Source organism: Protopterus annectens, chromosome 2.part1, assembly GCF_019279795.1.
Source record: "Protopterus annectens isolate FY-2018-M chromosome 2.part1, PAN1.0, whole genome shotgun sequence".
NCBI lineage: Eukaryota > Metazoa > Chordata > Ceratodontiformes > Protopteridae > Protopterus > Protopterus annectens.
Genome location: NC_056729.1, coordinates 1494675287 through 1494700606, shown reverse-complemented (window position 1 = coordinate 1494700606; position 25320 = coordinate 1494675287). Strand labels below are relative to the sequence as shown.

At 43.2% G+C, this 25320-nt stretch overlaps 1 protein-coding gene across 2 annotated transcripts in view; it reads right to left on the bottom strand.

Moving 5' to 3' along the window:
* Positions 1-25320, bottom strand: part of LOC122794507 (myo-inositol 2-dehydrogenase-like) — a 624687-nt gene that overhangs the window by 318260 nt on the left and 281107 nt on the right. The window lies entirely within an intron of this gene.

Sequence of the window (25320 nt, the reverse complement as noted above, 5' to 3'; positions counted from 1 at the left end):
TGGCACCAGGAATGAAACATGCATCTTGAGATTTTTGATCATGTTAAAGGTTAACTTCTCCCAGAGCACGTAACATTATTTAATTAAATTTTAATGATGACTCAAGTATCCAGTTCTAGAAGAGAAATGGTGCTGTTAGCTACTTATAACAAAAGGAAGAACCTCAAGCTGCATGCTTCCTACAGACATCTCCATTCTTTTCAATTTACATTTTTATTTACATTTTGGGTAGAGAGGTACAGCACTGATAACCAAATGCAGGCTCAGCCTGGGTTACAATAAAGCAGCAACAATAAAATTAAAAAATAACAGAATAGCAATAAAAAGTGTAAGCATCAATACATAAGTACAGTAAATGTTTACAGAGAAGTTATGAATTGTAATGACAACTTGAGGTAAAAACAGATTGCAACATGTTCAGCTGCATTTACATAAAATGTTTATACATCATGACTCTAAACCCCTTAACAAAACTAATGGCAGCTAAAATAGCCTCTTTACTACCAGTTTTCACTGAAACCATAAATGTGGATATAGGACAGTTTGTCAGATATCTGCCAATACTATAAAGACATATATGACTAAGGATGCTTGTACCACTGGCTCACTTAAGCCTTGACACAAAAAAAAAAAAAGACAAAAAACAGGCATATGACAGGACAGACTTGGCTTTTCTCTTGCCATCCCTAGAAACATATGGCATTACAAGGGGACAGTAAGTCTGCAAGGAAGGCTTCACAAGGGTTTACTGGATGGGATGAAAGTATATGTGCTTGGCTATCTGCACCTTTCAAAATGATTACAAGGACAAGACATAGGGTCCTCAGTCTCTTTTTTACTGTTTGCTTTCTATTTATAGCACTTAGCAAGACTGCGAAGGTCATCTGGTATTCAAATGAACATTGGGCAGACAGAGCCCTAAGCATAAATTATGTTCACTAGCAGCAGGAAGATGTAGCAGCAGGGAAGGCAGCATCTCCCACACCTGAGAGAACAGAATTCCTTTAGGTTGCTGTGAATCTGGACAGCCCCTTTACTAACCAGAAGAACAGATCACATATGGGCAAGGTCTAAGAACATGCAATAGTAAGTTTTTAAAGTAGACAGCTCTCCTTTTCAACCTCCACCAATGAATTCATACTGCCCAAATATTCATCCTCCACCTGGCATAGTATGATTTTCAGGTTACAGTCTTATTCTTTGACCCCACAAAGTAGTTTTTTTAAAAGCAAGAAAGGTACAATGCTATTATGTGCATGGAAAAAATGACAATGACAGAAGAAATAGAAAAGTCTGCGTGTGTTCAAAAAAGGATTACAATACAGGGTTGCCCAGCTAAGGTAATCCCTGTCTAACAAATACTTAACTGCTGGTCTGCTGCACCAACTCAGTCTGCAAAGTGCTGCAGTCATGAATATGCTTTTTTGAAGCTGGTTGGGACAGAACAGGCACATCTCCTTCATGCATGTAATAGGAACCAATGCCCAGTGGGCAATGGCCTAGCTGGATAGCCTAGCATGTATGGAAGCTCTACTACAAATATGCTATTATAGGGAGAGGTTCCGAAGAGCTGAAAACTTAAAAAGATAACAGAGGAAAGTTCACTTGCCTAAGTACTGGAAATAACTTGTATGGAGTCATAGTGTCTATCTGGGAGTAGTGCAACTCATTGTTTAATTTCAAAGATGGAAAACTTCTCCATTATCTCTGCCTGCTTTGCAGGTTGAGAAAACAGAAACAAAGTGTCAGTCTCTCGACACCAGCACATCAGATGAATTACTTTGTCTGTGGCAAGGATGGAACAGGCTTCTAGACATTTAGCTAGTAAAATTTTTAATGAGATAATTATACTAAAGGAAAGGGCACGCATTGGACTTAATGAATTTGGGAAAAGAAGCTCTGCAGCTACATTAACCGTGTAGGCTACTAATTCTAGAAGATTCAGGATGCTTAAAAGGAAACTTCTCACAAACACTTCAGCAGGTTACACAGTATGTACCCACACCGTTCTGAAAATTGTTGAAGGTTTAACTCTGGGGACATGCAAAAAGAAGCTGGCTGCCATGTTATGGGAATACATCTAATTAAAACAGTTAAATGGAGTTGCAGTGCCTATAATAATACCTGTAAGAGTTTTTGACTGCCATCTGATTTCCTTCTCAGAGGAAGTGGCAAGTGGGAGGAATAAAGATGATATGGACTATCCTAATGACACTAGCAATATTGCCAGCAAAAGCCATAATCACAAACCATTAAAGTCCCATAGATGGAAAGTGTTAAAACTGACCAGGAGAGGGGACCAGAAAGTTGGGGTACATCAGTCCAGGGTACACCAACAACATAGTATTCGGAGGCAAATTAATTATAATTTACCTATTGGAAAAAAAAAGGATGGGTCGACCATTAGTGTCAGTAATTATGGACAACGTGTAACTCGTCAAATACTGGGGCTTGGAAGTAGGGCAGATAGGTTTTGAGGCTGCAAAAGAGAGGTTGGGATATCACTAAATAAACCATTTTAATACTTGCCAGTCTGCTTCATGCAATATTTATTTATTTATTTAACATTTGTTTGTTGGGAATGTCTGACTTGGAACGAAGCCAATTTTTAGCGGAGGCCCAGGAAGATACCCTCCAGACGCGTGTTTGTAACGTGGGAGGAAACCAGAGAGCCCAGAGAAAACCCACACGAATGCAGGGAGGACATGCAGACTCCACACAGAAGGCACTCCAGCCGAGAATCGAACTGGATAACCTCTTGCTGTAAGGTGACAACGCTACTGCCGCACCACTGCGCTATCCAATAGTATTCCAATAGCAGTTCCGACAGTATTCGATTTATCTCCAGAACAATGTTAGTGAACCTGACCACCCTCACTTAAGTATTAGTAAGGTGAGAGATATAGTGTTTGGTTGATTATGCTAGCTTTAACAATGCATAGATTAATAATTTGGTGTTCAATGAGTGTTAATAAAGTAAATGTGCGTAAATCTACATACTTTTTACTAAACATCTTTTTTGTTAAGTAATTTTTATTTAATGGTCATTTAAATGCAATTTTAATAACATGTTTTTTAAGTTTTTTTAATCACATCTACGTTTAATTAATTCATTGCACTGTCCATCTATGTCCTTCCTAATGTTGTCATACTTCACTCTTTCATCAGGAATGGTGCGAATCAAATCATCTTTTATACATTCATTTAACATTTCTACTTCCTTTAACAATTCATCTTTCACTCTATTGTTTTCTACTATCATACATCTTAATACATCAAGCCCACATCTGTTGTAAATTTCTACAAGTTCTTTATACATATTGCCACCAAACACAACGTTATTGGGAAATTTAAAAATTCTTAGTCCCTCGGGGACTATATTTTCAGAAATGCATTCAGTTAAAATAGGCATTTTCAATGTCCAATGATTTATATTTGTAGAGCAGTTTTTCAAACCTGACCAGTTTCACTCTGTAGCTTTCAGATACTGGTTCAGATCTGGTTGTTTTGTTTTTAAAATCTGCCAAAAAACTTGCCTTCAGCCAGTTATGGAAGTCCATTGCAGATTCACTTTGTCCATTGCCAGCTGGCGAACTGGCCGATTTTGATGCATCCACTTGTTCACTTCTTCCACTACTATCAGTTTCCCCTCTTCCTGCCAAAATCATTGATGTGTTGTAAAAATTAGTGTTATTTGAAGCAGAACTACAAGAATTAGATGCACCACCATTGCACCCGACTTCTCGCTGTTTTTGCCGTCCGTTTACTTCCTGGTTCCTCCCCTCAAATGCCCTGTTAACACAGTCAACCATTGATTGGCTCAGTGGAGTCAAAAGATCTATCAATTGGGACAACTGCCCAATCAATTTCCTGGTTTGACCAACCTCTTCCTTGCTGGTCCTGTCATCACCTTCCATGCTCGTTTCACCTTCCATAAGGCTAGCAACAAAAACTATAAATAAATAAGGTAACCCGGTCACCAACACAATAAACAACCTTGAAATTAGACAGTATGATGACCCAGAAGGTAAAACAATAAAGCATAGAACCGAAGCTGCCACAGGAAACTGAAGTTTAATCCACAAGCCACAAACAGTTCACATAAACTCGGCTGAGGCAAGAAAGAGTCCCCAACGGGGTACTTAGAAGTCTTCGGTAGCTGAAATCTCTGAATCTGACCGACCGGCACTTGCGAACAGCTTCTGCTTCGGGCACCGCGTAGCAAGAAAGACTGGGGAAAATGGCGTCGGCTGATGCCTTTATACCCCAGAAGCTCTGACGTCGGGGAAAGTGCGACATCAGCCGAGGACAGACCCAGACTTTGGAATCCGGCCGACCGCAGGGCTGCCTGAGGCAGGACAACCCATATGTTATGACTGCAGATGCATCCTTGAAGGACATCAATAAAGCATAGAACCGAAGCTGCCACAGGAAACTGAAGTTTAATCCACAAGCCACAAACAGTTCACATAAACGCCTCCAAATACACAGTACGTTTTCGTTTCTCCTACTTCATCAGATGTCGGCTGCTTCCAAAGCTAACACCTTTTATAGAGCACATTGTTTCAATTAACAAATCAGCTTTGCTAAGCAATCAACTTGTAATTGAGAAAAAGTGAAAAAAGTGCTTTTGTGCTATTAAGAATATACGAATATATATATATGACATACAGGTAAAAAAGGAAACAAATGCACTATATAAGCATACTAAGGAATGCCCGGAGGCACAATTTACATTTTATGTTATTGAGAGAGTAGACAAAGAGAAAAGGGGAGGGCTGTGGGAAGAAAGAATAGAATATAGGGAGCTGTACTGGCAACTATTACTAGAGGCAAACAAAGCCCCTGGTCTTAACGAAAATATTTCCATAGCCCCCCTTTTGAAAATAAGATCAGCCAAATTGTAATATGTGTCTAATAGGAATTTCAAGAAAGTTGCTCAAACCTTACTTATAAAGAGTCCTAAATGCTTTATAAGCTCTCTACGTACTTTTTACTAAACATCTTTTTTGTTAAGTAATTTTTATTTAATGTTCATTTGAATGCAATTTTAATAACATGTTTTTTAATAAGTTTTTTTAATCAAACAGTAATAAATTAGTTTTTAACATATGTATGTATTTATAGACCAAGCACATATTAAAGTAGGCATTTTTAGAACTCACTTTATCTAAGTTATGTTTTAAGGAAAAGGGAATGGTTTGTTATTTTGTTGTTCCTTGCAAAATCTTTGTATGGCCACTAGATGGTGCTAAATGGATTAGTTTTTGCAGAAGTATTTCTTTCATCAAAGAAAAGTTTCATTTCATTTTTTACTTTAGTATTTTTTAATTCATTCATGCATTTTACCAAAATTGAACACAGTTTTAAAAGTGAATGGTTATTTATAATAAGAGTATGTGATTTAGTAATGTACTGACACACACCTTTAAATTTTTATCATATAAAACATAAAATGTTAACATCAGGTTAAAAGCACAAAAGCACTTTTTTCACTTTTTCTCAATTACAAGTTGATTGCTTAGCAAAGCTGATTTGTTAATTGAAACAATGTGCTCTATAAAAGGTGTTAGCTTTGGAAGCAGATCACATCTGATGAAGTAGGAGAAACGAAAACGTACTGTGTATTTGGAGGCGTTTATGTGAACTGTTTGTGGCTTGTGGATTAAACTTCTGTTTCTTGTGGCAGCTTCGGTTTTATGCTTTATTGTTTTACCTTCTGGGTCATCATACTGTCTAATTTCAAGGTTGTTTATCGTGTTGGTGACCGGGTTACCTTATTTATTTAAAGTTGATTGACATGTTTAGGATTCGGTCCGAGGCAAGGAACCGCATTTTAGAAACGAGATAGTGCCCCTTTAACAGATACGATGGCTACCAGGAAACGCCAAATAAGGTGGCTCAAAGGATAGTTTTGTTAGGGCCTCCAAAACAAAATTTAGATGAGGGGGTTGTTTAACAAATGGTCAGAAAAGGAAAACTCCTCTCATGAAGGCTTTGCAGAGTCTGTGGAAGGCTAGAGGATCAGGACTGATCCTTGGATTAAAAGTTCACAATTGCAGCCAAATGATATCTTAACTGTGGAGAACCTACAACCCAAAACAAATAATGTAGACAGAAAACTTAAAACATCAGAGAGACTCACTGAAAGGACTGATTTTCTGAGTCAGCCCAAAGTACAAAACATTTCCATTTGCTAGTATAGATCTTTCAGGTAGAGTCATTCTGCAATGCCAAAAGGATCTATATGACTTCCTCAGACAGGGCAAGATCCCTGGCCATTTATGGAACTAGAGGGAACAAGATGTTAACTTTGGATTCTGAAGACCCTGATAAGGGTTCCTGGTTGGATGAGATAACATATCCTCTCAGATATCTAGGAGCAAAGGACTCCTTAAACTGACACATTCACATTAGCAGAAGGAATCAAATTTGTCTTGGCCAGTGTCTGGCAATGAGGATCTCCATTGTTCTGCAAAGTTTCACCTTCTACTACAATCTGGGTCTCAGGGACAGAGGCGGACATGTATAAAGATTCTAGAAGGCCACTGCTCAATCAGGGCATCCCCTCATGGGCTACCCTGCTTTGAGGGTTCAAGGCAAAGAAGGTGCTGCTCTTGGTGTGGGACAGGAATGTGAACAGATGGTAGTATGGTTGCCGCAGTAGTGGAAGATGTTCTGAGTTACTGCTGGATTCAGACCACTAGTGAGACATCGGAATAGTTCAGCCGAGCCTGACTGCCAAACAGTAGGACTTCATGGGAATACGTGTTACCACTGGAAAGCAGTGCCAGTCCATCACCCATTGTCACACTCTCACTGACTACCAACATAACAGATAGGACCTTGCCCCGTTTGTTGATTCACCATACAATAGTCATACTGTTGGTTTAACTGGAGATCTCAGCTACAGCTAGGTGATTTTGAAGCTTCTGCAATGCAAGGAGAATCCTCATCTATGATATTGATGTGAAGATCTGCCTTGAGAGCATGTCATACACTTGGACCATCCTACCCTGAAAATAGCACCTTCCCCCCCGAAAAGAGGTGGCATTACCACCGCTGGAGAGTGAAGCACAAAGGATCTGCTTGTACAGACATGAGGACAGGTTAACCACTATTTTTTAAATGTTCCTTGCAACTGCTTGTTATGGTGAGAGGACAGGTGATCAGTGAGTTGAGACCAATGAACTCATAGTAACCACTGCAATCCTCTTACGTAATATTGGGCACACAACCATTAGAATGGAAGATGCCATGAAGCCAATTACCCATAGAACTTGTATCAAAGGGGGTCTAGTGCACTGAAGGAGTCCCTGAATGGAACAGAGTAAGACCTGAACTCAGTCATGAGGGAGGGAGACTATATACTGAACTGAATCCAGACAGCAACCAATAAAGTGAATGGTTCATGTGGGATGTAGGACTAATTTCTCCTTGCTGATGATATCAATAAAGACAAAAAAATGGAGAAAGTTGTTTCTGGACTTTGTAAATGATTCCATCATTATGGCAGCCAGGAGCCAATTGACCAAATATGGGAACACACTGATTCCTTGCAATCACAAATGGGCTACCACAAAATACCATGCACATGGCGAACACCTGGGAGGCTGTGGTGAGACTGAACAGCAGGGATCTGAAATGGTTATGATGGACTTACACCTCACACTCAGAAGTGAAAAAAAATCTCCTGGATGCTGTGGCAATCTTGATGTGTAGCTAGGCATCCTGCAGATCTCCTGAACACATCAAGTTGTTTGCCTGAATCCATTCATCACAATTTTTCCCCCATTTTTGCACAAGGAATAAAGGTGTCAAATCATCGACAATCATCTAAAGTCAATGTTCACACATCTAGGTGGTTAGCCCTGCTGCAGGTCTTCCACACAGCGCACACATGCATATGCATGCACACAGACACACTTACTCTCCTACAGCAAATTTAGAGTGTTCAAATCCACTTATTGCAGACCTTCAGAATTTGGGAGGGGGGGGGGAGAAAACCCATGCTTCAGCACCTCCTAAACTATCAATGCATTCTGCAGAGGGCAAACGTATTGGGTACAGGTAAAGACTGAAGTCCCCTTTAAGTTTCTATAGGAATAGAATCACCTGACAGTCACTGTGTAACCATTCCATGGCCTGCATACATTTTTAATAATCCTTATAGAACTGTTTCTAACCACCTCTGGGGAGAACTGGACAGACATGTACTCAGGATTGCTGCTAGTTTCCACAGCAGCTGGAGGACCTCCACACCTCTCCAAGAGATCTTGCTAGTTTCTGACAAGTGAGGTTCTGTTGGCCACACTGATACTTATGCCAAGGGTCCTCTGTGAGTTACTGCAAGACCATGGTTACAGCTGGCTACTCTGAAACCTTGCAAATGTGCACTACAGAAGTTTAAACTACACACCCTGAGATGAAGTATGTCCTATCTCTTTCATTGCCTTTAGAGCATTAATACTAAAGTGTGAACAGGTAGGGCTCCCACACAGGATAATCCAGAAACGCTACCTTGATGTCCTCAAAGGGAGTGAGGTAAAGCCAGAAATGGCTGAAGGTTACAAAGCCAGATATGTCTCTTTTGGATCACAAAGCAACAGAATGTAGCTGTCATGATGGTAAAGGACTTGACTATGCTTGTCATCACTGTCCAGAAACCACTCTTGTCTGTGCAGTCTCATTTAACAGACCTCAGTGACATAATTCAAAACTTGCAGGCTAAGAGTGGAGGACACAAACTTGTTTCCCAAAGACATCCAGAGCCTTGGATTACTTACCAATGAGATAAAAGACTAAAGCCTGAGAAGTAGAATTTCCGCTGCTACTGCTGAAGCATTTTGATCCAAACATGCCACTTCTGCCCAAATTGACCAGTTCCAGAATATCTAGAAAATCTGATCTGCATCCCTGGGCACTTAAGTTAAAATTTTTTAAAAATTTGCAAATTAGCATAAAAAGAAGGTATGTACCTACCATAACGTTCCATGTTAGTTGTTCTTCATCTCGCCTTCCTTCTTGCTGGATGGGTTCGGAGTCTATCCTCGGCTCCGACTCGGCCATTTACTATAGCTCGAGAGCTCTTTACTGACTCAAGGCTACCCCTTATCCCAGAATGTCCAGCTCCAGCTACCCAGATCTCATTTGAAATAGCTCACACAAGACATAATTATAGAAGATAATCCATTAATAAACCTGGATATACAGTTAATTGTCATGGTTTGGTTGAGAAGCAACTAATAAAACAAATTAGCCAGCAAAACCATTGAGAAACTCCTCTCAATCCTCGAGGAAGGGAGAAGGAGGGAGGGACACAAAAAGGAAGGCGAGATGAAGGAAAACTAACATGGAACGTTATTGGTAGGTACATAACTTCTTTATGTTAAGTTGTCCAATCTCGCCTTCGTTCTCGCTGGATGGGACAGCGTCCCCAGCACCTCAATCCTGGGTAGCTCATTGGAACAGACTCTTCAGAACCGTGGAACCAAAGGAAGCTCTGCCCTGGGAGACCACATCTACTTTGTAATGAGAAATTAATGTATGAGGATCTGCAATAGTAGATGCTGCACAAATTGAATCTATGGGCAATCTAGATTGAAATGCTACCGAAGTAACTACTGACCTGGTTGAATGACCTTTGGGTTTTGTTGGAAGATCTTTCTGTCGCAAGTGGTAGGTATGGACGATGGCGTCGGATAACCATTTTGACAACGTTACTTTAGAAACTGGAAGGCCTTGTTTGTTGTTAGCAAATGAAAGGAACAACTGATCTGATTTTCTCATTTCTTTAGTTCTATGGAGATAGAAACACAGTTGTCTATGCACATCCAATTGGTGTAATCTGTATTCTGCCTTGCTGGAATGATTAGGGAAAAAAACAGGGAGTTCAATGGATTGATTCAAATTGTGGTCCGAACAAACTTTAAGTAGAAAAGATGGATTAGTTCTCAGGGAAAAGTACAGTTTTGTACCTACCATAAATGTAGATGTTCGAGTGCTAATACAGCTGCAGTCATAACAGATGGGTTATCCTGCCGTCAGGCGGGTCCTCGGTCGGCCGAATTCCAAAGTCTAGGTTCGGCGTCGGCTGTCGTCGCTTCCTCCCTGACGTCAGTGCGGCAGGGTATAAAAGAGCCAGCCGACGCCATCTTCTTCAGTTTTTCTTGCCCCAGATGTCAGGTGCCCCCAGAAGGAAGGCAAAACATAAACTTATGTAATAATGCAATATAGAATAATCAAAAAACAGCAGTTTGCAAGCAAATACACCATAAAAGAATACCCCAATCAGGTTGTATGAGAAGGTGTTTGTCATAAGGCCTATCCTAAGTGGGGATGGAGGGAGGGAAACCTGGACTGCAGCTGTACTAGCACTCGAACATCTACATTTATGGTAGGTACAAAACTGTACTATGTTCATCGTGCATACAGCTGCAGTCATAACAGATGGGTAGAATCCCAAAGCTAAATAGGGGTGGCAGGCACTAAGTGGAACTAGGAGGAGCAAGGATGCCCTGCAAGACTGCTGTGGCAAAGCCCGCTCTAGATTTAGAGTAAAGTGGAAGGTGATAGTGTTTGGAGAAAGTGTGCACTGAACTCCAAGTGGCTGCTTCCAAAATGTCCTTGGTAGGAATCCCCCTGAGGAAAGCTGCAGAGGTAGCTGTGGCCCTTGTGGAGTGGGATCTGATGCTTGAAGGCACAGTTTTTCCATGAAATGAGTAACAAAAGCGTATGCAGTGGGCTATCCATTTTTGAGATTGTCAGTTTGGAGATCGCCTTTCCTTGAGCACCTGTAGCATAGGACACAAAGAGTTGCTCAGATTTTCTGAATGGCTTTGTCCGGTCCAAATAATGTAGTAGTATTTCCCCTTTGTTTTGTGGGTTAGGGTAAAAGGTAGGTAAGTGGATAGTCTGATTCAAGGCTACACTGGATACTACCTTTGGCATAAAGGAAGGGTTGGTTCGTAAGGAAACTCTGTCCTGATGGAAAATGATGAAAGGTTGCACAGCCATGAGGGCCTGTAGTTCCGAAACCCTGCGTGCTGAGGTGGTAGCCAGAAGGAAGGCTGTTTTCCATGACAAATATTGTAGTTCTGTTGAAGCAGCTGGCTCAAATGGAGGCAGGGTCAGTTTTTCCAATATGAAGTTGAGGTCCCAAGCAGGGACTGGTGGTTTCCTTGGGGGTTTTATATTCTTAGCCCCTCTGAGGAACTGTCTTAAGAGAGGATGAGAGAATAAAGGAGGATCTGTGTTGTATTGTGCAGAAATGGCTGAAGCATGGATCTTGATGGAGGAGAAGGAAAGTCCACTGTTTAACATCTCAGCTAGGTACTGTAATATTTGAGGTAAATTTATTACCCAAGGATTCTGGCCATTTTTCTGATTCCAGGCACAAAACCGTTTCCATTGGGCGGAGTAGGCTTTTCTAGTAAAAGGTCTTCTGGTCTCCAAGATGACATCCTGCACCTCCTTGGAGAGGAGGGTCTGTTGGGAAATCAAGGGATTCTCCATGTGGCTAGATTGAGGGTTTTTAGCTGGCTGTGAAGAGTTTTGAAGTTGTGCTGGGACAACAGAAGAGGCATTAGAGGCAGGATCCATGGTGGGGAATACGTCAGGCTCTTCAGGAGTGGATACCAGTGTTGTCTTGGCCAGTCTGGAGCAATGAGAATCATGTTTGGCCTCTCTGCTCTGGCTTTTAATATAACTTTGGGCAGCAGAGGGAGAGGTGGAAAGGCATAGACTGTCAATGTTGTCCAATTGAAAGAAAGTGCGTCCACTTTCCAGGCCTGTGGATGATAGGTCCTTGAGCAAAATTTTTTCAGTTGGTAATTTCTGTGGGTAGCACACAGATCTATGTCTGGCTGTCTCCATGCCTGAGTTATCTTTGTGAAAACTTGAGGATGCAACTTCCATTCGTGTGGATCTGTCATATTCCTGCTTGGGCTGTCTGCCAGTGTGTTTTCCTTCCCTGGCAGGAATTGTGCCTGAAGTTGGATTTGCAATTCCAGAGCTGTGTTCCAAAGGGACATGGCTAGTCTGCACAGGGGGTATGAATGAGTTCCCCCTGTTTGTTTATGTACCACATCACTGTGGTGTTGTCTGTCCTTATCAATAGCTGGCCTGGATGCAGAAGGCCATAATAGCATTTTGCACTGCTAGCATTTCCTTTTGATTGATGTGTAGGTGCTTCTCTTTTTGGGACCATTTTCCCTGAATGCACTGATCTGTCATGTGCGGCCCCCAGACGTAGTCCGAGGCGTCTGTTGTGATGATTTGATTTGCTTGAGGTATGCAGAAGGGGAGACCTATGTTTCTTTGGCATGCTTGAGCCCACCACAGAAATTCCTTTTGAAGACATGGAATGAGTGGTATAATTGTTTCCAAACTGTGGCTGTGTTGAGACCATAAATTTTTTAGGTACCATTGAAGTTTCCTCATATGCAGCTTTGCACATGGGATCAGCAGGATGCAAGATGCCATGAATCTCAGAGCCTGCAGGACTTCCCTTGCAGTCAGCCTGGTGAAGGTTGCCATTTTGCTGAAGTATTGAGATAGTTGCCCTTGTTTGTCTGGCGTGAGGTAGGCCATCTGGGTGTTTGTATTCAAGCTGGCACCCAGGAAAATTATTGTTTGAGAGTGTATTAGTTTTGATTTCTTTTTGTTGACTGTGTATCCCAGAAAGTTCAACAGTTTTATTACAAACGCCAGGTGTTTCAGAAGTATATGCTTGATGTCCGCTTGGATCAGGCAGTCGTCCAGATATGGGTATATTTGTATCCCTTGAAGTCTGCAGAAGGCAATTACTGATGCCAGGCATTTCGTAAACACTCTGGGCGCAGTAGATAAGCCAAAGGGCAATGCAGAGAATTGATAATGGGTTGAACCTGCAAGAAATCTGAGGTATCTTCTGCAATCTTGTCTGATAGGGACATGCAGGTATGCCTCCTTGAGGTTCAATGTTACCAGCCAAGACTCCTTGCCCAGCATGGGAGGAAGCTGCTGTAATGTGAGCATCTTGAATTTTGGTACGTGTAAATATGTGTTTAGGATGGATAGGTCTAAAATAGGTCTCCAATCTTTGTCCTTCCTTGGTACCAGGAATAGTCTGGAATAAAAACCTTGACCTTGTTCTTTTGCAGGTACCTCCTGAATAGCTTTTATGTCCATGAGAGCTGAAATTTGTTTTTGTGCCTCTGCCCTTTGATTTTGTGGCAGGTTTGGCATGCCTCTCATTTTTGGAAGGGTGTGAAAGTGGAATCTGCAGCCTCTGTCTATAATGTCCAGGATCCATTTGTCTTTTGTGACAATATGCCAATTTTTTTGAGAATAATGCCAGTTTTCCGCCTAAAGGTGCTGCCATTAAAGCTTTGCTTGGCAGGCAAAGGGGAAAGTCATTGTGTCTGCTTTCTGAATGACTGTGATCCATCTTCTCCACCTCTTGGGGTTGGTGCTTGCCATTGTCCGGCTCTGAATGATCCTTGAGATTGCCCTCTACCCCTAGGGCGCCTGTATCTGCCTCTGAGGTCTGCCCGTGGCTGGAAAGGACCAATTTTTTGAAGGCCAGTTTCTGCTGAAACGTGGAGGTTGTACCTGTAGGAAATCTTTCACTGTTTGCATTGATATTGCCTTTTCCTCCATTTTCTTTAGTACCTCCTCAGCTTTAACACCAAACAATACATCTTTTTGAAGAGATGCATCTAGTAACTTAGCTTTGACATGATCTGGTAAGGTTTGCTCTTTGAGCCAAGCATGTCTACACGTATGACAGACCCTGTAACAGCAGCTCTACATGAGGCCTCTATAGCATCAAAACCACACTGCAAGGTATGTTTACCCACTTGCTCTGCACTATGCAACAAATCCTGCAACTCCTTTAAATCTGGTTGCTCAGGTTGTGTCATTTTGCTTTTCAACTGAGATAACAAAAACTGTTGATACTTTAACATATGGAACTGACAGTTTAATGCCCTCATGGTTAAAGTGGCCGAGGTATACACCTTTTTCCCTCACCTTTTAAAGCTCTGGAATCTCTCTCTGAAGGTAATGGGTTTTTAGCAGTAGAGGCCTTAATTCCCTTGGGACCCTGTGAAATAGTTTCTGGGTCAGCAGCATGGCTTTTGTATAGGAACTGGTGTGAATCAGGAACCCGGTAATACCTGTCAGCTTTAACAGGAGCTGGAGGTAAAGAATCTGGGTTGAGGCTGGCTTCTGTGTACACATCATCTAATATATCTAAGACAGGAGGGGATAGCCAGAGGCCTGTGCTGGGGGAGCAAATGAAAATCCCTGAGCCTTTTCTTGGAATCTGAGTAATCTTGGCCTTCCCAGTGAAAGTGTTCCCTCAAGGTATGTAGGGTTTCCCCAAAAGAATAGTCCTCACGGGGGGAAACCGAGGGAATAGACTTCTCTGCCTCAGAGTCTTCAAAAGGAGAATATGTATATTCCTGGTCCTCAGAATGTTCTGAGGAAATAGAGGCTTGATCTGAGGAAGGGTAGTCTTCCTCCAATCTGGGCCTTTTGTCCGAGGGGGTTTGAGAACCCCTGATAAGAGTAATCAAATCCTCAGCCATTTTGAGCATCTGTTTTTTAGGCATGGGGCCTTGAAAGGGGGTCTGTGGTCCTTGTTTTTTAGTTTTCATGGCTGCTTTAGATTTTGTGAAAGCCTTAATGGAGAAGGAGGAAGGCCTGAAGACACCTTGAGAAATGGCAGGCCTGTCTAAACACTGAGTTTAATGTCCACAAATGAGCCCAACAGCGAAAAATCACCAAGAATTGCAGAAAAAAAACCACTGTAGAAGGCTGAAAACACCAAAGGTTCTTTTATTACATTCACAGATTTACCACAGTACAGTTGATTGAGCGCTTTCATCCCCTAAAGGGATTTCATCAGAATCTGTCTCTACTATTATCCCCCTTAAATAGTCCAGTTAATCAGTTCAATTAAATAATTACCCTATTAAATTGTTGTTAATTTTAAAAAAGCTTTAACAGCCAATACTGTTGTTAAAAAGAAAACAATATATATTTTCTGTATGTTAAAAGTACACGTTTCGAAATCTATTATAATTTACATTTTACAAAATTAAAATTCCCTATGAAAATTATGCATAAAAACACTTTATAAACACAACAAGTACTTAAAAATCAAAAACTGACTTCATAAAAAAATTGGACTATTTAAGGGGGATAATAGTAGTAGAGACAGATTCTGATGAAATCCCTTTAGGGGATGAAAGTGCTCAATCAACAGTACTGTGGTAAATCTGTGGATGTAATAAAAGAACAGTACAGTTTTGTACCTACCATAAATGTAGATGTCCGATAGGTATGCATCTGCAGTCATAACATATGGGTTGTCCTGCCTCAGGCAGCCCTCGGTCGGCCGGATTCCAAAGTCTGGGTCTGGCCTCGGCTGATGTCGCACTTCACCCGACGTCATAGCTCCTGGGGTATAAAGGCATCAGCCGACACCATTTTCCTCAGTGTTTCTTGCCCCAGATGCCAGGTGCCCTCTAGGAAGGCTAAATTTGGGTAAAAGTTGAAAATTCCAAGCAGTAGCAAACAAAAAAAAAAAAAAAAAATATATATATATATATATATATATATATATACACACACAAAACAAATACACCATAATAGATTCCCCCAGCTAGCTGAAAGAGGGGTAAGCACCCTAGGAATACCACAGAGGGGAAGGAGGGTGGGTAATCCTGACTGCAGATGCATACCTATCGGACATCTACATTTATGGTAGGTACAAAACTGTACTATGTCCTTCAAGGATGCATCTGCAGTCATAACATATGGGTAGAATACCATAGCCAAACTGGGGGAGGAGGCACCAAGATAAAGATGGTGTAGTTAAGATCCCTTGTAAAACTGCAGTTGCAAAGCCTGCTCGGGATCTGGAGTATAAAGGAAGATTGTAATGCTTGGCAAATGTATGCACGGAGCTCCAAGTAGTAGCTTCTAAAAATGTCTTTGGTAGCCACTCCTCGTAGGAAAGCTGTAGTGGTGGCTGTAGCCCTTGTGGAGTGAGGCCTGATATTTTCAGGGGTTGTCTTTCCATGAAAAGAGTAACAGAATCGAATGCAATTTCCTATCCATTTTGAAATAGTCTGTTTGGAAATTGCTTTTCCTTGCACGCCTGTTGCATATGCTACCAGAAGCTGGTCAGTTTTTCTGCTGGTCTTAGTTCTGTCCAGACAGTAGCGCAGTTGTCTATGTACATCCAAGGTGTGTAGTAGATTTTCCCCCCTGTTCTGTGGGTTAGGAAAGAACGTAGGTAAATGAATAGCTTGGTTCAAGGATACCCTGGATACCACCTTTGGCATGAAAGTAGGATTGGTTCTCAGAGACACTCTATCCTGGTGAAAGATAAGGAAAAGCTGTACTGCCATTAATGCCTGTAACTCGGATACCCTTCTTGCTGAAGTGATTGCTAGAAGGAAGGCAGTTTTCCAAGATAAGAACTGTAAGTCTGCTGATGCAGCTGGTTCAAAAGGGGGAAGTGTTAATTTTTCCAGCACAAAATTGAGATCCCATGCAGGCAGAGGAGGTTTCCTTGGAGGTTTTACATTTTTGATCCCTCTTAGAAATTGTCTGAGGAGAGGTTGAGAGAAGATAGGAGGATCCATGTTGTACTCTGCTGAAATTGCTGAAGCATGAATCTTAATGGAAGAATAGGACAGGCCATTGTGGAACAGTTCTGCTAAGTATTCTAGGATATGTGCTAGGTTTGCAAGCATGACATCTGTTCCCTTTGATGCACTCCAAATGAGGAATCTCTTCCATTTGGCTGAGTATGTTTTCCTTGTGGAGGGCCTGCGAGCCTCCAGGATAATGTCCTTGACCCTCTGAGATAAAACAGGTTGGTTTTGTTTTATGCAATTTTCCAGGCAGTTAGCTGCAGCGTTTTCAAGTTTGGATGCAGGGTCTTGTAGTTGGTCTGTGTTACAAGTAAAGGCCATAGAGGTAGAGGCCATGGGTTCGTCCGAGACATGCTTCTCAGTAGCGGGTACCAATGTTGCCTTGGCCAGTCTGGAGCTATCAGAATTACCTTTGGCTGTTCCTCCCTGATTTTCAGTAGAACTTTGTACATCAATGGGAGAGGTGGAAAGGCATAAACTGTCAGGGCCTTCCAGCTGAAAGAAAGGGAGTCCACCCTCCAGGCTTGTGGGTGGTATTCTCTTGAGCAGAATTTCTTCAGTTGGTGGTTGAGTGGGGAGGCGAACAGGTCTATTTCTGGCATTCCCCATTTCTTTGTTATGCTTTTGAAGATATCTGGATGCAACATCCACTCGTGAGCATCCGTGGTAGTTCTGCTTAATTTGTCTGCTAGTGAATTCTCTTTTCCTGGTACGAATCTGGCCTGCAGTTGAATGTTGAGATTCAGGCCTAGGTTCCACAGTTCCATTGCCATCCGGCATAAAGGGTAGGAATGCATGCCTCCCTGTTTGTTGATGTACCACATGACTGTGGTATTGTCCGTCCTTATCAGCAGGTGTCCTTGCTGGAGGAATGATTTGAATGCCTCTATTGCATGCTTCACTGCCGGCATCTCCTTTAGATTTATGTGTAGATTCAGCTGGTCTTGGGACCATAGGCCTTGGATACACTTGTCTTCCATGTGTGCGCCCCAGCCTAGGTCTGAGGCGTCCGTGGTGATGGTCTGCTTTGGTTGTGGTTTGTGGAAAGGCAACCCTCTGTTGGTCTGGCAGGCCTGAGCCCACCACAGGAATTCCTTTTTCAGGCATGGAATGATTGGTATCATGGTTTCTAGACTGTGTCTGTGTTGAGACCATACATTTCTTAGGTGCCATTGTAATTTTCTCATATGCAGTCTGGCATGTAGGATCAAGATTATGCAGGATGCCATGTAACCCAGGGCCTGCAGGACTTTCCTTGCAGTAAGCTGAGTTTGTCTTGTCAATGCCGTGAAGTAGACTGGGAGTTGTTTTTGTTTTTCTTCTGTGAGAAAAGCCATCTGAGTTATTGTGTCCAGTTCTGCACCCAAAAATGTTATCCTTTGGGATGGCACTAGTCTTGACTTCTGTATGTTGACTGTGTATCCCAAGGCTTGCAGCAGTTGTATGACATAGGCCAAATCCTTTATTATTTTTGTCTTGTTGTCCGATTGTATTAGGCAGTCGTCCAGGTATGGGTAGATTTGAATTCCCTGAAGCCTGCAATGTGCAATTACTGATGCCAGGCATTTCGTGAATACTCTGGGCGCAGTAGATAAGGCAAAGGGCAATGCTGAGAATTGAAAATGCTCTGATCCTGCAAGAAATCTGAGGTGTCTTCTGCAATCTGGTCGTATAGGGACGTGCAGGTATGCCTCCTTGAGATCTAGAGTCACCAGCCAAGACTCCTTGCCCAGCATGGGAAGAAGTTGCTGTAGGGACAGCATCGTGAATTTTGGTACAATGAGATATGTGTTCAGTGTGGACAAGTCTAGAATAGGCCTCCATTGAGTTTCTTTTCTTGGTACAAGGAATAGTCTGGAGTAAAATCCTTGGCCTTGTTCCATAGATGGTACCTTTTCTATTGCTCTCATCCTTAGTAAGTTGATGACTTGTTTTAGAGCCTCTGACTTCTGGCTTGGAGGAAGGCTTGGCATTCCTCTCTTTTTTGGTAAAGTGTGGAAGTGAAACCTGTAGCCTTTGTCTATTGTTTGCAAAGTCCATTTGTCTCCTGTAATGCAATGCCAGTTTTTTGAAAATAAAGCTAACTTTCCGCCCAAGGGTGCTTCCAATTGTTCCCTGGTAGGCGGAATCAGAGCCAAGTCATTGTGTCTGTCCTGTGGAAGTGGTTGCAGTCGCAGCTGTGGAGGCACTCCTCTGGTTGTTAGGTTGCCACTGACGGCCCCTGTAGGCACCCCTTGATTGACCTCTGCCTCTTGGGCGTCTATTTCTGCCTCTCTGTGCTCTGGAGGTGTCTGGAAAGGACCAATTCTTTGAAGGCCAATTTCTGCTGAACCTCGGAGGTTGGACCTGCAGAAAATCCTTGACTGTTTGCACAGATTTTGCTTTTTCTTCCACTTTCTTTAGTACCTCCTGTGCAGGGGAGCCAAATAAACTTTGTTTCTCCATAGGGGCATCTAGGAGTTTAGACTTAACATGGTCTGGCAAGGATTGCTCTTTTAGCCAAGCATGCCTTCGAATCACTGCTCCAGTCATAGCTGATCTAAATGAAGCCTCCAGTGCATCATAGCCACATTTTAAAAAATGATTACTGACCTGCTGAGAATTGTGCACCAACTCCTGAAGGGACTTACGGTCTAAAGGTTCAGGAGAGGAAAGCTTTTTTTCAGCTGATCTAACAAAAATTCCTGGTACTGTATCATGTGAAATTGACAGTTTAAAGCCCTGGCAGAAAGAGTAGCAGATGTATAAACTTTTTTTTTTTTTTACCCCATCTCTCTAATGCTCTTGATTCTCTTTCAGAGGGTAGGGGGTTTTTGGCAGAGGCAGCTGCAACACCCTTGGGGCCCTGAGAAATGGTTTCTGGGTCTGCAGCGTGGGCCTTGTACAAGTGGAAGTGAGAATCCAGGACCCTGTAATATCTGTCAGGTTTGGCAGGGGCCGGGGGTAGAGAATCAGGGGCTGAACTGGCATCATTGTATGCATCATTAACAACTGATAGTACAGGTGGTATGGCTAAAGGCCTATGCTGTGGTAAGTGTAAAAAAGTCCTTAGCCTTTTCCTAGAATCAGAAAAATCCTGACCCTGCCATTGGAAATGTTCCCTCATTGAATGTAGAGTTTCCCCAAATGAAAATTCTTCTTGGGGGGAGGCAGAAGGAATGGAGTCTTCTGCATCCGAATCCTCAAAGGGTGAGTATGGTCCTTCCTGATGGTCTGATAAATCTGATCCATCCGAGGAATGGTCAGAGGAAAGAGGTTCAAGGAGTTCAGTCCTAGGCCTTTTTTCAGGAGGGGGTTGAGAGGCCCTGTCTGGGAGAGGTTGGGATCCCCTGATCAAAGAAATAAGTTCCTCAGCAAGGCTGAGAATCTGAGAACTAGAGGAAGGTCTGTGAGGGGGAGCTTTTGTAGGTAAGGCCTTGGAAAGTTTAGCTGCTTTAGCTCTGGAGAAGGCCTTAATAGACATAGAAGCAGGGGGTCTAGCTGCCCCACGTGCAGGAGTAGAAATGTCCAACGGAATGGTGTCGGACAATTCTTGTGTGCCTGCTTCTTCAGTAGGAATTTCTGTAGCCGACTCAGCTGGGGCCTCTATGGCCTCGGTTGTCGGAGGCATGCTAGCGGCCAAAGGAAGAACCGAGGACTCGGTTTCAGCCGAAAAGTACAGTTTTGTACCTACCATAAATGTAGATCTCCGATAGGTATGCATCTGCAGTCATAACATATGGGTTGTCCTGCCTCAGGCAGCCCTCGGTCGGCCGGATTCCAAAGTCTGGGTCTGGCCTCGGCTGATGTCGCACTTCACCCGACGTCATAGCTCCTGGGGTATAAAGGCATCAGCCGACGCCATTTTCCACAGTGTTTCTTGCCCCAGATGCCAGGTGCCCTCTAGGAAGGCTAAATTTGGATAAATGTTGTAAATTCCAAACAGTAGCAAACAAAATATATATACATATATACATACATACAAACAAATACACCATAATAGATTCCCCCAGCTAGCTGAAAGAGGGGTAAGCACCCTAGGAATATCACAGAGGGGAAGGAGGGTGGGTAATCCTGACTGCAGATGCATACCTATCGGACATCTACATTTATGGTAGGTACAAAACTGTACTATGCCCTTCAAGGATGCATCTGCAGTCATAACATATGGGTAGAATACCATAGCCAAACTGGGGGAGGAGGCACTAAGATAAAGATGGTGTAGTTAAGATCCCTTGTAAAACTGCATTTGCAAAGCCTGCTCAGGATCTGGAGTATAAAGGAAGATTGTAATGCTTGGCAAATGTATGCACGGAGCTCCAAGTAGCAGCTTCTAAAATGTCTTTGGTAGCCACTCCTCGTAGGAAAGCTGTAGTGGTGGCTGTAGCCCTTGTGGAGTGAAGCCTGATATTTTCAGGAGTTGTCTTTCCATGAAAAGAGTAACAGAATCGAATGCAATTTCCTATCCATTTTGAAATTGTCTGTTTGGAAATTGCTTTTCCTTGCACTCCTGTTGCATATGCTACCAGAAGCTGGTCAGTTTTTCTGCTGGTCTTAGTTCTGTCCAGGTAGTAGCGCAGTTGTCTATGCACATCCAAGGTGTGTAGTAGCTTTTCCCCCCTGTTCTGTGGGTTAGGGAAGAACGTAGGTAAATGAATAGCTTGGTTCAAGGATACCCTGGATACCACCTTTGGCATGAAAGTAGGATTGGTTCTCAGAGACACTCTATCCTGGTGAAAGATAAGGAAAGGCTGTACTGCCATTAATGCCTGTAACTTGGATACCCTTCTTGCTGAAGTGATTGCTAGAAGGAAGGCAGTTTTCCAAGATAAGAACTGTAAGTCTGCTGATGCTGCTGGCTCAAAAGGGGGAAGTGTCAATTTTTCCAGCACAAAATTGAGATCCCATGCAGGCAGAGGTGGTTTCCTTGGAGGTTTTACATTTTTGATCCCTCTTAGAAATTGTCTGAGGAGAGGTTGAGAGAAGATAGGAGGATCCATGTTGTACTCTGCTGAAATTGCTGAAGCATGAATCTTAATGGAAGAATAGGACATGCCATTGTGGAACAGTTCTAAGTATTCTAGGATGTGTGCTAGGTTTGCAAGCGTGACATCTGTTCCCTTTGATGCACTCCAAATGAGGAATCTCTTCCATTTGGCTGAGTATGTTTTCCTTGTGGAGGGTCTGCGAGCCTCCAGGATAATGTCCTTGACCCTCTGAGATAAAACAGGCTGGTTTTGTTTTATGCAATTTTCCAGGCAGCTAGCTGCAGCGTTTTCAAGTTTGGATGCAGGGTCTTGTAGTTGTTCTGTGTTAGAAGTAAAGGCCATAGAGGTAGAGGCCATGGGTTCGTCCGAGACATGCTTCTCAGTAGCGGGTACCAATGCTGCCTTGGCCAGTCTGGAGCTATCAGAATTACCTTTGGCTGTTCCTCCCTGATCTTCAGTAGAACTTGTAACATCAATGAGAGAGGTGGAAAGGCATAAACTGTCAGGGCCTTCCAGGTGAAAGAAAGGGAGTCCACCCTCCAGGCTTGTGGGTGGTATTCTCTTGAGCAGAATTTCTTCAGTTGGTGGTTGAGTGGGGAGGCGAACAGGTCTATCTTTGGCATTCCCCATTTCTTTGTTATGGTTTTGAAGATATCTGGATGCAGCATCCATTCGTGAGCATCCATGGCAGTTCTGCTTAATTTGTCTGCTAGTGAATTCTCTTTTCCTGGTACGAATCTGGCCTGCAGTTGAATGTTGAGATTCAGGCCTAGGTTCCACAGTTCCATTGCCATCCGGCATAGAGGGTAGGAATGCGTGCCTCCCTGTTTGTTGATGTACCACATGACTGTGGTATTGTCCGTCCTTATCAGCAAGTGGCCTTGCTGGAGGAATGATTTGAATGCCTCTATTGCATGCTTCACTGCCAGCATCTCCTTTAGATTTATGTGTAGTTTCAGCTGGTCTTGGGACCATAGGCCTTGGATACACTTGTCTTCCATGTGTGCGCCCCAGCCTAGGTCTGAGGCGTCCGTGGTGATGGTCTGCTTTGGTTGTGGTTTGTGGAAAGGCAGCCCTCTGTTGGTCTGGCAGGCCTGAGCACACCACAGAAATTCTTTTTTCGGGCATGGAATGATTGGTATCATGGTTTCTAGACTGTGTCTGTGTTGAGACCATACATTTCTTAGGTACCATTGTAATTTTCTCATATGTAGTCTGGCATGTGGGATCAAGATTATGCAGGATGCCATGTAACCCAGGGCCTGCAGGACTTTCCTTGCAGTAAGCTGAGTTTGTCTTGTCAATGCCGTGAAGTAGACTGGAAGTTGTTTTTCCTCTGTGAGAAAAGCCATCTGTGTTATTGTGTCCAGTTCTGCACCCAAAAATGTTATCCTTTGGGATGGCACTAGTCTTGACTTCTGTATGTTGACTGTGTACCCCAAGGCTTGCAGCAATTGTATGACATAGGCCAAATCCTTTGTTATTTTTGTCTTGTTGTCCGCTTGTATTAGGCAGTCGTCCAGGTATGGGTAGATTTAATTCCCTGAAGCCTGCAATGTGCAATTACTGATGCCAGGCATTTCGTAAATACTCTGGGCGCAGTAGATAAACCAAAGGGCAATGCTGAGAATTGATAATGCTCTGATCCTGCAAGAAATCTGAGGTGTCTTCTGCAATCTGGTCGTATAGGGACATGCAGGTATGCCTCCTTGAGATCTAGAGTCACCAGCCAAGACTCCTTGCCCAACATGGGAAGAAGTTGCTGTGGGGTCAGCATCTTGAATTTTGGAACAATGAGATATGTGTTCAGTGCGGACAAGTCGAGAATAGGCCTCCATCGAGTTTCTTTTCTTGGTACAAGGAATAGTCTGGAGTAAAATCCTTGGCCTTGTTCCATAGATGGTACCTTTTCTATTGCTCTCATCCTTAGTAAATTGATGATTTGTTTTAGACCCTCTGACTTCTGGCTTGGCAGAAGGTTTGGCATTCCTCTCTTTTCTGGTAAAATGTGGAAGTGAAACCTGTATCCTTTGTCTATTGTTTGCAAAGTCCATTTGTCTCCTGTAATGCAATGCCAGTTTTTTGAAAATAAAGCTAACTTTCCGCCCAAGGGTGCTTCCAATTGTTCCCTGGTAGGCGGAATCAGAGCCAAGTCATTGTGTCTGTCCTGTGGAAGTGGTTGCAATCGCAACGTCTATGACGTCTCATGTGAGCCGTGACTACTGCCATGCATTTGGTGAACACCCTGGGGGCTGTGGTGAGACCAAAAAACAGAGATTTGAATTGGTAATGACTGGCCCCTAGCCAGAAGCATAGAAATCTTGTCTTGAGCCCCAGCAGCTGAAGGATCCTGAACCACTTCACCTAGTTCCTTGAGAATATCTCTTTGAAGTCTGGTGAAATGACAAAGGTAGTTCAGCGAACGCATATCAGATGTTGTAGACTCAGGGGAGTCTGTGTGTTTCCTCTTACACGTCCTCTTCCGAGGGGGTTCCCCTGCGGGATCAGGAGAAACCTCGGAAGAGGAAGTTATTCCCAATGGGGAAACCTGGGGCGATGGATCCCTGGGCCTGAGAGCAAGAGGCTGGCAAGAGACATCAACAGGCACCGAAGAGGGAGGAGCTAAAGGGATGGACCGTTGACCTGGCTCAGGTGCCAGGACACTCATCACCTCAAAGGCTCCCCTGCCAGGGAGGCCAGAATATTCCCTTTCCGAAGAAATAGGAATTCCCGGCTCCACTGACAGAGAAGGCTCCGAGGCCGATGTCGGTGTCGAGCTTACCAAAGCCGAAGCCCGAGAGGGAGAGCGGGGTCAGACAAGGGTCCGATGCCACTAGCCCCCTCGGAGCCGACAAGGGAAACACGACGACCGGATCCCTCCAAGGAAGGTCTCATGGAGGAGATCGGAGCTGAAGACGACGGAGCCGAAAGGGGATGTATTGGTTCCGGCGCCGACATGGTGCTGGGGTGTCACTTCAACGGTGACAATCACCTTCAGCCAAAGTTTACAACACCAGGTGGCTAAACCCTGCCATGGTTATTTTTCCATAACTAACTGACTGACACACACCTATGGCCAGTTTAGATTCTCTAATCCACCTGCTGCATGTCTTTGCTCAAATGGTGTAGTGGTACATTGCTCTGCTATAGTGTACAGGGTCCTGGGTTCAAGAATTGGCAGAGTTGATTATTTTTCAGGGGCACAGGAAAATAATTTTCTTGGGTGTTGAAAGCTATGGTACCTTTTTGGCTAGGCTTATATAGGCCCTAGGGCCAATAGCCTAGTACTTACCTATGAACCTATGTGGGAGGAAACCAGAGCACCCAGAGAAAACACACACACACACGGGGAAGACATGAAGACTACACACAGAAGGCACCAAACCCGAGAACAGAATCGAAGAACCTCTTGGTGTGAAACACCACCACCACTGGCTGCTGTGACAATGTGTTGGCCTTAGTTACATATTTATCATTTATAAAATCAAGATGTGAAGATAAGCTGATTTGTAAAAAGGAAAGAACAGCTAGCGTTCTGCTCCCTTTCGATAACCACAGGTCAGCTTCATAAAAATATAAGACAATCAATGTGAAAGAATTTGCTTCTATAATAAAAGTGCAGCTTTATCAATGAGCATGTCTGCATCCAAAAGCACAGTATCAAACAACTGTATTTACAACCAAAAGAATATAAAGCATCT